This window comes from Cavia porcellus, unplaced genomic scaffold (assembly GCF_034190915.1).
Source record: "Cavia porcellus strain 051 isolate PalLab524CR breed Dunkin Hartley unplaced genomic scaffold, mCavPor4.1 scaffold_7, whole genome shotgun sequence".
Taxonomy (NCBI): Eukaryota; Metazoa; Chordata; class Mammalia; order Rodentia; family Caviidae; genus Cavia; species Cavia porcellus.
Window position 1 is genome coordinate 32,619,768 of NW_026947490.1, and position 14,720 is coordinate 32,634,487.

Here is a 14,720-nt window from a genome sequence, read left to right on the forward strand (position 1 = left end):
CTGCCTGCTTACAAGGCAGGGGCTTATGCCACTGAGCTAAATCCCCAGCTCCTGAGACTCCAGTTCTGATTCATCTGTGTTTTGCAACTCACATGTACCTGTACCACCCCACACTCCTTGGGTCCTAGCGACCTGTCCTCCTGGAATCCTGAAAACCTTCCTCCTTCTTCCTTCTTAATACTTACTTGGCAAAATACAGGGGATCCCTGGAAACACCCCAGACACTCAGGGCACAGGGAGAGCTGTTGTGGGATTCAGGTCAGGGTGGGTATCACTGTCTCCAAAGATGGTAGATGAGAGACTGCATAGTGGATGCGAAAGAAGCACAGACAGCACAGACCCATTAACACACTGAGCAACACCTCAGATCCACCAAATGAGAAGCCAGATGGACTACACAGGGGATGAGCCAAGACCACTTCCAGGAATTAAGACTTCCAAGATTGAAAATGAAAATTTACCAAAATTTTAAGTCATACATGTTCAGGTTAACAGATTTTTATGATTAAAGGAGTTTTGACTGTTCAACAAAACAGCAACATGATCCACACAACAGAGCATCTTACATACAGCTTCATATAAAGCTTCAATATAGAGAAGGTTTAAGGAAAGGTCATATGCTGCTGGGGCATTGGTCACTGAAAAAGACATGGCTGTAGGCTTTCTGCTACTAAGCAGGCTGTAGATTGTATCTTGCTGAGATTATTTGAAGAAAGGGGGAGGCAGGGATAGACAGAGATTTCTTTTAGTTCAGTCAAGAACACAAGCTTAAGCAAAATTAAGAGTTAAGACCACATCTTCTGCATTTTCAGGGGATTTTGTGCGTTTTGAGTTCATCAGTGATTTAACATAGTTGAAACCAGACAGTGCAAGTGCTGTTTCTCTTGCAATTAAGCGACTCTGTTTCTTTGACAGTAGACACAGCACATTCTAGATACACAGTGGCCACAACCCATGAATACAAAGGGACAGACAGTTGAGAAACATGCATTTGTGAAAGCAGTAAGAGTGAACAGTAAGATTCTCGAATGCTGAAAAAATGTCACATTTATTTGCATGATACAAGAAAGGAAATAGCAAAACAGGAAGATGCTCATCAGGATAAGGATACTGTGGGTGGCTCTGGTCTCAGCAGAGGACCTGAAGGAGTGGCTGGTCCTATGAATGTGCTCAGCCTGTTGCTTGTGCTTAAATAATATGAAAAGCATAGAGCCACAGGCTAACATCGTGAGCCCCATGCATGAAACATCAAAGATGGCGGTTAATACCATATGTCCCATGTATACTCCAATCTTGGTATGCAGACCTGAACAGTAAGCAAACTCTATTTTATTTGTGACATTTTTGCTTTTCAATTTGCTAGTCAAACTCACAGAGAACCAAATATTCAGCAACAAATGCACGACCCACAGGAGGGTAGTTAAGGTGTTTATGTACTTGGGAAATTTTACTTTCAACTCTGTCCATCTAGAGTCGCTGGGGCTGAGGATGATGGCCTGGAAGACACTAAGGAGGCAGGTGCTGCCAAAGGCTACCCCCCTGCCCACCCTGCTAGTATAGAAAACAAATTTGCATTCAAATTCACTGAGGAAGTCTTCCAACCCATAAGCTGCCAGTGTCTCTGGGATCCCTCTAGAGAGAATGACCAAGAGGTTGGCCACAATCAGATGCATATTAATCAAATATATGGATTTTGTCCTAAGATCATTGAGGTAAACAAATACATATTTACCTAACAGGCAGAGATTCCCTAGGGTTCCAATGAGAATCTGAACAGTGAAGATTATTACAATATATACATCCTGAGAGGCCATTCTGTCATTTACTGCACTCAGGATACAAATTCTTAAACAGAGGCTTCTGTGTGATAGCATGAATTGTGGATATTAGTTAATAATAGAATTATATATGAAATTCTCTGTTTATCATGACATTTCCCTTGGGCAATTTCTGACGAAGTACATTTACTGTGGGTTAAGAGAGTTCCCAAATTCAATGTTGTTTTTGCATTTTAATTACAATATATAGATCACTGTTGACATGTTATTTAACTACATTAACATCCTCATTCTTAAGACATAGGCACTACTGTGTGTCTTTATTACATTCCAGGAGAATTTAGTCATAAGATAGTTAAAGACCCACATAAAACTTGGTTGAATCTTGCTTCAAACCAAAGCTGCTGGTGGCTCTGTCATTGCTTTAGTGTCTTATCCCATCTCCTTTTTGTGTGTTTTAAAATAACACACATATGTGCACCTCAATTCATGAGTGCTTCTCCTCACAAACAATTTGGTTTTCAAACAAAAACATTTGACAAAATTTATTTTCTCTTCATAAACTCCACATCAAATGACAAGCAACTGTGGCAATATTCCTCACACAAACACAAACACAGTCCTGTTCCCAAAAGTCTTGAAACAAACTAAGTTCACGAACCAGGGTTTCACAGTATCTCCTGTCTTAAAGTCATTTTATTTTATGTATTTCTTGTGTTCACTTTACCACTCTCAAATTTTGTTATATAGAAAACAGTACACGAATAAAGACATTGATGACTTTAAGAAATATAGATATATCTGATATTTTCTTCAGCTTGGTGCATTTATTGAACATGAATAAATATTAGGAAAGCAATAAAAATATTTCACATTGTAGGTACTGTGTGCTACATTGGAGCACATTCTTATCTATGAAATGTAAAATATTAAAAAACTAATTATTTTTAGCTAGTATATGATTCTTTATTCTACTAGAAAAGAAATTCCTCAGTACCAACAGAATTCTAAAACTTTCATACAGAAAAATAACTTCCTATTCAGTGTAGACATCAGAATTGCACTGCAGAAATATATTTCATTTCAGTAGCCAGAAATTAAGTTTTCCAAACAATCAGAAGATTCTGTTAATTCCATCCTATTCATCCACAGATGCACAGAATTTATTTAAAAAAAAAAAAAAAACTTCTCCCTGATTACTTTACGATACTTCTGAAGCACATTAATTTACGAATTCCCATCCTACCCAGCGTGAAATTCAGACTTCATTCCTGCTGGCATCCAGCTGCAGCACTCCTGGAGCGTGAAGATTACACCTGAACAAATCAGCAATCACCAGGTTTCAGCACAGGATGAGGTCCTGCAGTCCCGATCTGCAGTACTGCCCAGGTCTCCAGAACTGCTCCTCCTGTCTCTGTGGCTTTGGTGAAGTGCAGCCTCCACCCATAACAACCTGTCTTCACACAAAAGCTCTCACCAAGAATCTGATGCCCTCGCTGCGGTCGCAGACTCAGCTCTCAGCCTGTGACAAAACTCACCTGTCCTTATACCTCTGCCAGGATGGAGATCTCAGTGCTATAGAGACACAGCCACAGTGCATAAGACAGGACAGAGGCAGATACAGAGATAAACACAGGTGATAATGTGACCTCACCTCCCCCAGGACACAAATGGTCAATTCTTCTGTTGTAGTAATGACAGCCTTGCCTCTGGTGTTGTGTATCTGAAAAGTTTTTCTTAGTTCCAAATTCCCAGAATAAATTAAATGTTCTTGTTGGTGGTGGGCATCTCCAAGGAGCAGAGGAACCTGTGTTGGTGGTGCCTATTTTCAATCCTCCCTGGATAGACACTGTCAAACTGAGGCAGAAGGAGAAGTGGAGGCTGAGGCTGTGGGGCAGGGAAGAAATCACCTGGGTCCTCCTGGATCTGGAGCTCCTGTGGGAAGATGTTGGCCCCACGGACCTCATTCTGTGCTTTTCCACTCTACTACACCACACCTTCATAGATGTAATGATTAGAAGTGTGCAGAGACCTCATGGCATTATATAATATTCTCAAAATCTATAAATTAAATAATATTCTCACAATCTAATAAATTAAATTAATTTTAAGTTAGGAGATTACCTTAATGTTTAATTAAATATAATAGATGTATATGTATTACCCAAAAGAAATACATAATATTAAACACAAACAGATATAAAATTAAAAAAAAAAATACTGCTTATAATCTAACAAATGGCTTCCAAAAAGTTATTAAAATATTGTAGCGATACCATCTCTGAAGCCCATGGGGACCAGAAATCTACACCCAGAGACCCACAGTCATCTGACCATGCTCAGTGAGCCTACTGGTGCCTGAGAAGCTGTGCCCAGCAGCCCACTCACACCCATACACCATTTCTGAGCCCATGGGGACTGTGAGTCTGCACCATATGACCCACAGTCATCCAGCAATCCTCAGAACTGGGATACTGTGTCAAACAACTCACAGTCATCTGGAACCCCTTGGTGAGGGCGGTGAGGACTGGCAGTCTGTGCTCAGTGACCCATCCACACTTGGGAGCCAGCTCTGAGGCCCACAGGCAATGAGGAGCTGTTCCTAAAAACCTGAAGTCAATCAGAAAACCTTGGTGAGGCCCTCAGGGACCAGTTGTCTGCGCCCAGTGACTCAGAACCAACAGCAAAATTCAGTGAAGCCTGTTGTGGAACACTATACCAAGACAGGAAGCAATAGGACCTGGCATGTGGCTGACTTGGAGGAATACCGGAAAATGGCAAAAAGAAAAGACAAAATGCAATCTCAAACTCCCATCCCATTCAGATCACATCCAAGAGACATGGACATGAATGAATTTGAGAATCACACACCTGAAATCTCTGAAATTATACCAAGAGAAGTAAAGAAACAACTCCAGGAAACTGTAAAGGAAATCAAATCAGAAATACTTGCTCAGGTAAAAATAAAAATGATAAACATAATGAAAGAATTGGTGATATATACAAAGGAGATACAGATTTTAAAAAATAGAGGAGCATAGGAAAGTGATGGAAAACTTGAATGAACAATACAGGAAAGAATTAGAATACATGAAACAGATTTAAGGAGATATTCAGGAAATTAAAAATTCCACTAAAATCTGGCAAAACCACATTAATGAAACTGAAGATAGATTCTAACACTTCAAGGATATGATTGTGACTAGTGATCAAGAAAGGAAATATCTCTTAAAAATAACAAGGAGTTGGGAAATAACTATTCAACAGCTTTGCAAGATGATGCAAAGAGAAATAATATAAACTTGATACATATCAATGAAAAAGGAGACAACACAAATATAAATTTGCATATGCAATAGCAGAAAATAGGCCAAACGTGGAAAAAGAACTTGACACACAGATAAGTTAATCATATATTATCCATAGAGAAGCCCAATTATCCATAACCAAAATAAATCTGAGTGTCATACAATAATCAATACACCAGAAATTCAGCATAAGTGCAGAATATTAAAAGCTGCTAGGGAAAAGAAACAGATCACCTATAAAGGAAAGCCTATCAGAATCACTGAAGAATTCTTAACACAAACCATCAATTAAAAAGGAGCATGGAGTGAAGTACTTTAGGTACTGAAAGAAAATATTCTCCAACCCAGCATGATATACCCTGCAAAATTATCTTTCAAAATTGATGGAGAAATAAGGTACTTCCACAAGAAAAAACAATTGAAGAGATTCATGACTACCTAACCAACTCTATAAAGAGTACTGAAAAATACTGTGGAAAGAGATGGAAATAACCACAATTCCAAGGACAACAAGAGAAAAAACAAGCAACCAACAAGCAGGGCAAGGAACTAAACAGTAGGTAAAAGTAGGAAACCAATAACAGAAAAATAATATGACAAGAAACCAATACATATCAGTTATAACCTTTAATATAGATGACCTCAACCCAGCACAGATAACACTCCATCAATGACACTCTGCCTCTGGAAGGAAAGTAGAGGGGATGCCAGGTTATTCTGGGCCTGGAAGAGCCTGCCCTGCCCTGCCCTGTCCTGCCCTTCCCAGTGTGAGGAGGGTGGAGGAGGCCAAAAGGCTGGGTTCACAGGGCAGGAGAGCCAGGGGCTATGGGCAGGGCCCACGTACCTGGGAACCGGAGGCCAAGAGCAGGACACAGGCAGAGTGTACTCACATGCTCTGATTCCTTGTGCTCAGACTCAGCAGCGCTCTCTGCCTCCTTGTTCCTCTGAGAGGTATTTCTGGTTTCATCCAGTTTGTCAGTGTGCTTCTGGGGGTAACCACCCACTTGCTCTGTACCATCATGGCTAAGGCTTTGGACCTCAGAACCTCAGGTCAGCTTCCTGCTTCTTCTTCTCACCTCTTTTGTGGCACTGGAAGGCTATGGAGCCTCCTTCTTCCTTTGTTCCATCACTCAGCTTCTGGGCCAGCCAATTGGAGCCCTGACCAGGCTGAGACCTCATAAAACTCTACCATGAAAACCCTGGGGGGAGGGGTGCTGGCCTGGCTAGAACTCTAACAAGTGCTCCAAACTCACCTGCTGCCCTGTCTCAGCTTCCAGTGTTCTAGTCTCAGGTCACACATGACAGTCCCAAAGCCACCCTCACTAGTATTCTTGGGTTCAGTAGCCCTCCCCATGGCCTAGTGTTTTCTGGCATCTGAAATCCCTCCAGGACCTTGGTAAAGGTGGGAACCATTGCACTTTCCACCTACAATTCTGTCATATGTTCCTTGGAACCCAGCTACTTGTAGGCTACTGCCTGGCAACTTTTGACCTCATTGCCTTGGATGAGGGGGCCACCCAAGGATCCCTCCACTGGGTGGGAGATTTAGCTCAGCAACATAAGCTCCTATCAGGCAAGCGCAAGGTTATGAGTTTAATCACCATTCTCCCTCCCCCACCCCCAGAAAAGGAAATCCCTCCATTTCCTCTTTCAGGGGGGAAATCACATCCCTCTCTCTGGCAAAGCTCCAGGTAAAAAGAAGCACTGCCCTCCAGGAATGTGAACTAAAACAACTGCAAATACTTGCTAATAAGACATAAAAGCCTGCTGAGATTTGTACAAAAAACTCCACGATAAATACATTATTGTCCTGAGTCAACTGCTGTTGATTGCAGATGGGGCACTGTGTTCATGACTGAAAAAGTGCTGTCTGGGCATACACTGGATCTATCTGTGTAAGAGAGTGAGGAAGGAAGCATGTGCTCCTGCACCGTAATTTCTTATCCACACTACAGTCACAAGGCTTCCACCCCAGAACAATGCATGCACTTGGGATGGACACTGTCTGCCTTTCACTGCAGGTCATGGCTGGTGCAAAAGGACACGGGCACTCTAGTTGCACAGAGGAGTCAAGAGTCTTTCTGTCAAGGCTACCAGAAATGCTACTACATGCATGATCAAAGGTGAAGAAACAGCATACACAACAAATTACTGGGTCAGATAGGACCTCTTAGCCTACAGTTTTATTGCGGAGTCTCCACAGTGGTTTTCACATCAGTGGCACCAGCCTACACTCCAGCAAGCAGCAGAGAAGGGTTGCTTTTTCCCACAGCCCTTCATCATTGGTTACCTGTACTTTAAAGAGGGTAACAGAAATCTTCACTGCTTGTATGGAAGGAAAGGCCACTCTGGCAAAGGGCCTCTCAGAGACAGCAGCACTGAACTGCCTCTTCCTTAATCAAAAGACAGTTCCTCAAACTCACCCTAGCTCCTGACTTCTAATTCACCCCAATACATCCACCCCCCCCCCATTCTCTATTCTGTCCTTCCATCTTTCTTTCTCTGTCCCAGTGGCTGCCATCTGTCACCTTGTGAGACTCCAACACTCAAACTTTGCTCTTCCCCTCTACATTTGCTGCTTTTCTAGTCCTCTGTTTTGAAACCCTTCTCTATCCATTGCCCTTTTTAATACTCACCCCCACGTCATCTGTACCCCCACTCTTGGGATGTCATTGAAACACTTGTGCCAACCACTGCCCCAGCACCTTCCGTTCTCCTGTCCTTCTTTACCCTAATCCTCAATATATCCCCTTTCCAGTGATCTCTGCCAATCTCTAGTTATTCCTATACCCTTCCTTCCTAAGCACACCAGCCTCCCAAAATCTGATGTTTGCATGTTCCCCTGACCATTCTACAGTAGCTGAATTTCTCCTGAGCAGGTCATCCATCCAATTTGCTATTCCAACTGCTTTCAGTGACTTGACCTATGTCACCCTATGCTCCTTATCTTCCAGGCTGGAGCTCCTCTTCCCACCCTCCCCTTTGCTCTGCACCCAGTGGAGATGACTGCAAGAATAACTCTGTGCTGCTGAACTGTCTGAGAAGTGTGACTTAAACGATAAGGAAAGAATGGACACAAACACCACCCCACTCCAGTGAATTCATTTGTGAACACTCCATCAACTCTCTCCATCATATGGTTACTGCTCTTTTTACACCTCTTGACTCTATGGTTTTCAACATTTAGAAATTAGCATATCTCTATGATAGTTCTGTATTACATAGATTTGCAAACTGACAGCCAATGAAATATTGGCTTCATGGTTTCTCATGTATTCTATCTGCATCTCTTGGACATCTCCTTCTCAGAATTTTGTTTTACTTTCATTGCTTCACAAGTTATATTATGATGAGCTTTAGCATTATGGTGGATATTAAATAAATCATTTTGCAGTAGAGAAACTTTGCAGAGCAGGAGAGAATTCAGTGGGTCAGAAGAGCTTTTCCACATCCCTCTGTGTCAGACCTCAGCACTTCCTGCTCTCTTCCACCTGGGAGTATCCATCCAGCCCTTCAATGATCTCTCTAGAGTTGCCAATCACAAACCTAATTGGTCTCAGGGATTAACAAATGAAAAAAGTTCTTCAGCCTTCTTCTTTTTCCCCAAGACCACACTGTCATTGTCATTAAAGATGAAATAATAATTGAACTTTTATGGAAAGACAAGGTCACAGAGTCACAACACTATCTCAAAGGAGAGACACAAATGTGTTCACTGATGACAACTCTTGCACTTCAGACTGTGCAGTGAGGTTCTTCTTATTTCATCCTGGGGCAAAGCAAGTAAGTTAAGTTATTCATAGCTGCCAGATGTTTAGAGTTGTGGTCACATTAGGAAGTCTAATTTTTATTTTGAGAAAGCCACAACAGAAGGAACAATAATTTATGAAGCAATCACTGAAATGGCAAGGAGAAACAACATCCCTAAATCATCCACACTGTCATAAATTACATCTAATGTGAATTGGTGTGATCTTTACAGTGAATTTTTATAAAACTTTTATAAAATCTATAATTAAATTTCTAAATGTGAACTTATAAAATACATAAGATTAAATGTTTTGCATGTGTGTCCTTTGTGTTACTATTTTTCACAAATCTCACTTCTCTGCTGACAGTTTTACCTATATCACTTATTAATGGTCATATGGACTCTCAGTAATTTAGTTTTTAGCACTTCGTTATTTGAACCCATGTTTGTGTTTCATATATCACAATTTAGGGCAAGAAAGGAGATTACCCCACAATTTTTCTGATGTTATAATTTATTCTTGTTTGTAGCATAAAACAAAAAGATCTCTCTGGTTGGTTTCTTTGGTACCAGGAATCAAACTCAAGACCTTGGGTTTGACAGGCATGCCTTTGTGCCACTGAGCTACCTCCCAGCCCATCCATTCTCATTTGGGGGTCCAGCCCTTCTTACATTTCTTGAAGCCAAGTTCCTGAAAATTATAAAGCAATTAGCTTACCTGCATTTTTATTAGTGCCTCTCAATTTTTATAATTAATACTATTATGCAATAAAATATTAACATAAATTGAAATTTGAAAATAAATATATTAACAACTTAAACTGATTGAATAAAGAACACATACTATAATTGACTCACACAATGAATGCAGTTATCTTTATTAGTATCACATGGTGAAAATGCTCTATCTTGAACAAATATATGCCAGTGAGATTTCCTATTTTCCTCCAAAATAAAGAAACCTCTCTATGGTTATACTTGCTTGAGGCAGTAGTGATTAAGATCTATGAGAAAATTGAGCATAACTGTGGCCTCTATAGTGGTTGTCTTACATGACAACTGTTCTTCACAGCTGTATTTTCAACTTTTGAGCACAACCCAGTGAAAGAAAAACCATGAGTAAATTTGAGTGTGATCATTTCCTATTCTTGTGTAAATGTTTCTTTTACGTACCATTCATCAGTTATGAATGAAGAATCAAAAATAAATAAAATGTTGATCCTCTAAACAATTTCCTATGATCAAATAGCTTCTAATGAATATGGATCAATATTAGGATAGCCACAGAAATAATCACACATTTTTGCTAATATTACCTAAAGCAAAAATTAGGCATAGTGCATGATTTTGATCTAGATAAAAGTAAATGAAATTTAAACATATTACAATGTGCTTTACATTAGAAGTAAAGCTAATTTTTCTTAGATAGTATGTTTTATATTTTTTCATTTGGAAAACCAAAGGGAAATGATGCACTGGTGGTTGATGCTAAAATACAAGGTGACATGGTTTATGTCTGTAGCCCCCAGGCCTCAGGAGTTTGAATTGTGCATTTGTTATTCATTGTCTAGTGCTTGTATTCATGGTGTCAGTGCTCCACCTACAAAGCGGTGGAGCCAGGATTTGATGTAATGGCAGGAAGAAGGTATGTCTTGCTCTTTGCTGGTTCTGGCTTGCTATTTGCAGCCACCATGAACTGCGGCCAAGCCATGCCTGCCTGCCTTGGAGCCAACTAAGTGTGGACTGAAACTTCCAAAAACTGTAAGAAATAAACCTTTCCTTGGGCTTGAGGTATTTTGTCTCAGTGATGAGGAAAAAGTAACTAAGACACAAGGCAAGCACATAAGTTTGAATTCTGAGGCATCAAATCTAGTGCATGAGGGTAGAAAGACAAAATTCAGCATGAAATGGGTTTGGAATTTTTACAAGCGCACAAAATATCACAAAGCATATTTTTTTATTTTAAAGAAAATAAAAACAATGATACAAAATTTCAAAATAAGATTGTGCTAGAGTAAAAATGGTTAGTACATTGTATCTTCAAGGTACGTGTTCATATTACAAAATATAGGCCTGAAAAATTGATCAAATAATATAGTCTTTTTTATTTTAAAGAGAATAAAACAAAGTATATCACAACAAAACAATGCAAAAAATACAGGATTTCAAAACAAGAGGACAGGAAATCAACAGTGGAGACCATAGTGTCTCTTGTTTTCTGCAACGTAGTTGTCCGTACCTTCACACACAATAAATTAATACAAAACCAAATAGTATAAAACCAATCATAACAAAAGAATGAGTGCCTTATGGGCCTTCAAAACCACACAATAAGTGTTGGTGGAGAAGGAGGAGGGCAACAAGGCTGGCATGGAGGGTGGCGAGGCCAGGCAGACTGTGGGCGTTGGGGAGGGGCTCAGACCCTGCGGCCTCAGTGGGCCCCAGCGCAGTGGTCTCATCGCCAGCCCGAGTCCCAGCATCAGCTCCTGGTCCAGGTCCCTGGTCTGGGCCGCCCCTGGGACCACCAGCCTGGCTCTTGGATACCTGCACTGTGAGTCAGCAGAGCTTGGAGACCTGGCACAAGGCGGAGCCCAAGCCGCTGCCCTGCCTTCACTCCTGACTGAGCTGCCTGCCGGAGCCCTAGCGCCAGCTCGACCTGCCCATCCTGGCAGCAGCAACAGAGACGTTCATCAAGTCGTTGTAATGCAGTGCCCAGTAGGCCACCAAGAATGCAGACAGATAGACCTGTGGATAATTATTTTGTGAAAGACAGTTCTGATAAAAAAAATCAGAACATGTATGTAGTAGCTGTAAAGACAATGCTAGCGAGGTTGGCTTTTCTATAGAATGTGAAGAGTGGCTTTGTAAGACATGTATGGAAGCACATTAAAGAGTACAATTCACTAACGATCACTTGATCACAAAGAAAGAAGATGTCTGTTGGAGCATCTGGTCAGCGCCTGTTTTCTTCTTTGTATACAAACAAGAACAACTGCAACTCTTCTCTGAAACATGCTAGAATAACATGCAGAGAGAGTTGCTATGGGAACACAAAGAACATAGGGATCAGCTTTTGGAAGAAGCTTTTCAAAACTGGAAAGGTGGAGTTGAGAATCTGTTGGCTAAGCTTCTTATTTTATTTTATTTTAAAGAGATTAAGACAGAACAGGACATAACAAAGCAGATCAGAACAGAAAAATGTAAGCAACAGAGTATTTCACCAGAAGAAAACTCATAATTAACAGCGACTACCACAATGTCTCTTTCTTTAAAATATTTGACAATAACTTCACATACAATAGTATCAAAAATAGCATAATAGTATAAAAACATTCAAGAGAATGAGAGTATTACAGTGCATTCAAAACCAAATAACAGAAAACAAAGAATGGCTTCCATATTATCTCATTTTCAATAGAAAATTGCTTTATACTTTCAAACATAATACAGTCCAATAAGTTACAACATGATAGAGCCAATGGAAACTGAAAAGCAAGAGCATGGTAAGACTTCAGAGTAAGATGATATCATATCAGTACTGGCTATTATAATGACATTTCCCTCAAATTATCTGTTGATACCATCACAGATAATAAAATCAAAAAAACCAGGACAAATCCACTCAAACTAATGAATGTGATCATTGTAAGGCTTCAAAACAATGTAATGGGGAATCTTGATTACCACAAACTCCTATGCATACTTACTATTTCTTACACTAGGGAAAGTATATGGTGTTTTTTAAATATGAGTGTGATTTACTTCACTTGTGTATATGGTCTGAATTTGTTATTAGTAAATATCTCAATGTGATAATTCTTTATAGCTGAGTAGTACTCCATTGTATAAAAGTACCACAACTTTTTTATCCATTCCTCAGTTGATAGACACTTAGGTTGTTTCCAAGATCTGGCTATTACAAATTGTGCTGCTATAAACATGCGTGCACATATATGACAGTGGTATGATGCTTTCAGTTCTTCTGGGAATATGCCTAGAAGTGGAATAGCTGTGTCAAATGCGACCTCCAATCCCAGCTTTTTGAGGAATCTCCAGAACGGACCTCCACAGTGGTTGCACCAGTCTACACTCCCACCAACAGTTTAGGAGAGTTCCTTTCACTCCACAGCCTCTCCAACATACGGTGTTGGTAGATTTCTTGATCGTGGCCTTTTTTTCTGAAGTGAGACAGAACTTCAGTTTGGTTTTAATTTGCATTTCTCTAATGAGTAATGGTGATGAACATTTTTTCATGTATTTATTTGCTATTTGTATTTCTTCATCTGAGAACTGTGTATTCATCTCAGATGCCCATTTTTAGATTGGATACTTGAGTTTTCAGGATCTGATTTTTTTTTAATTCTTTGTATGTTTTAGACAGAAGTCCTTTGTCTGAGGGACAGTTCACTGATTTTTCCCCTGTTTGTGGGCTTTCCCTTTACTATGCTGGAGATTTCTTTTGACATGCAGAAGTTTTTAATAAGATGTGATTCTGGAAAGTCGTTCCCGTGCAGTTTCCTGAGCATGAATTTGCTACCTACCCCTATATCTTCAAGATTTACCTACTTTGTCTTCCAACATATTTAGCGTTTCTGTTTTAATATTCAGAACTTTGATCCATTTAGATTTTAGTTTAGTATATGGTGATAGGCATGGATCTAGTTTTCATTTTCTGCATAAAAGAGCCCAGCTTATGCAGCACTGTTTATTAAAGAGTAAACATTTTGGGTACCTTTATCAAAGATAAGCTGGTTGAGTGTGTTTATAGTTGTGTTTGTATCTTCTAATCTATTCCATTGATCTTCAAATCAGTTTTTATGCCAGTACCATGTTTATTTTATTACAGTAGCTTTGTAGTATAATTTCAAGTCAGGGATTGTGATGCTTCCTGGCTTGCCTTTGCTGCTTAGAATTGCCTTTGCTATTCTAGGTCTCCTCTGGTTCCAGATGAATTTTAAGAGTGATTTCTCTAGGTTTATGAGTTATATAGATGGTATTTTCATTGGTATTGCATTGAATATGTATAGAAATTTTGGGAGAATAACTATTTTCACAATATTTATTCTCCCTATCCATGAACAAGGGATATCTTTCCATTTACTGAGATCTCCTTTAATTTCTTTTTCAGGACATTATAGTTTTCCCTGTATAGATCTTTTACTTTTTTCATGAGATTAATTCCTAAGTATTTGATTTTCTTGTTGCTAGCGTGAAGGTTGTGGTTTCTCTTATTTCCCTCTCCAAGATTTTGTTAGTGTACAGAAAATCTATTGATTTTTGAGGATTGATTTTGTATCCGGCTATGTTGCTGAATTTATTTACCATATCTAGAAGTCTTTGAATGGAGTTTTGGGGGGTCTTCTATGTAGAGTATATTGCCATCTGCAAATAATGATAGTTTAACTTCCTGTTTTCCTATCTTTGCCCCTTTTATTTCTCTCCTTTGTCTAATTGCTCTGTTACTATTTCCATTAATATATTGAATAGAAGCAGTGATAAGGGACATCCTTATCTTGTACCTGATTTTAAAGTAAAGGCCTTCAATTTATTGATTTACTTATGTTTAACTATCCCTGCATGCTTAGGATGAATCCCAATTGGTCAGGGTGTATAATCTTCTTGATGATTTACAGCATCCTGTTTGCCAATATTTTATTGAGGACTTTTGCATCTGTGTTCATTAGGGAGATTGGCCTGTGGTTCTCTTTTTCAGATGGGTCCTTCTGAGCTTTTGGTAATAGAGTTATATTTGCTTCCAGGAATGACTGAGGAAGAACTGTGTCCTTTTCTATTTCATTGAAGAGTGTGAAGAGTGTCGGCATTAAGTCTTCTTTGTGTTTCTTATAAAATTCTGCAGTGAATCTGTCAGGGCCTTGGTGTTGG

The 14,720-nt window shown here is 39.6% G+C and overlaps 2 pseudogenes; one reads left to right on the forward strand and one right to left on the reverse strand.

Annotated features, from left to right (window-relative positions):
• Window positions 1–890: 890 nt before the first annotated feature.
• On the reverse strand, window positions 891–1,814 carry Cavporv1r-ps666 (vomeronasal 1 receptor cavPorV1R-ps666 pseudogene; annotated as a pseudogene).
• A 1,316-nt stretch (window positions 1,815–3,130) lies between these two features.
• Window positions 3,131–11,964, forward strand: LOC106026633 (E3 ubiquitin-protein ligase TRIM33-like; annotated as a pseudogene).
• Window positions 11,965–14,720: the final 2,756 nt, after the last annotated feature.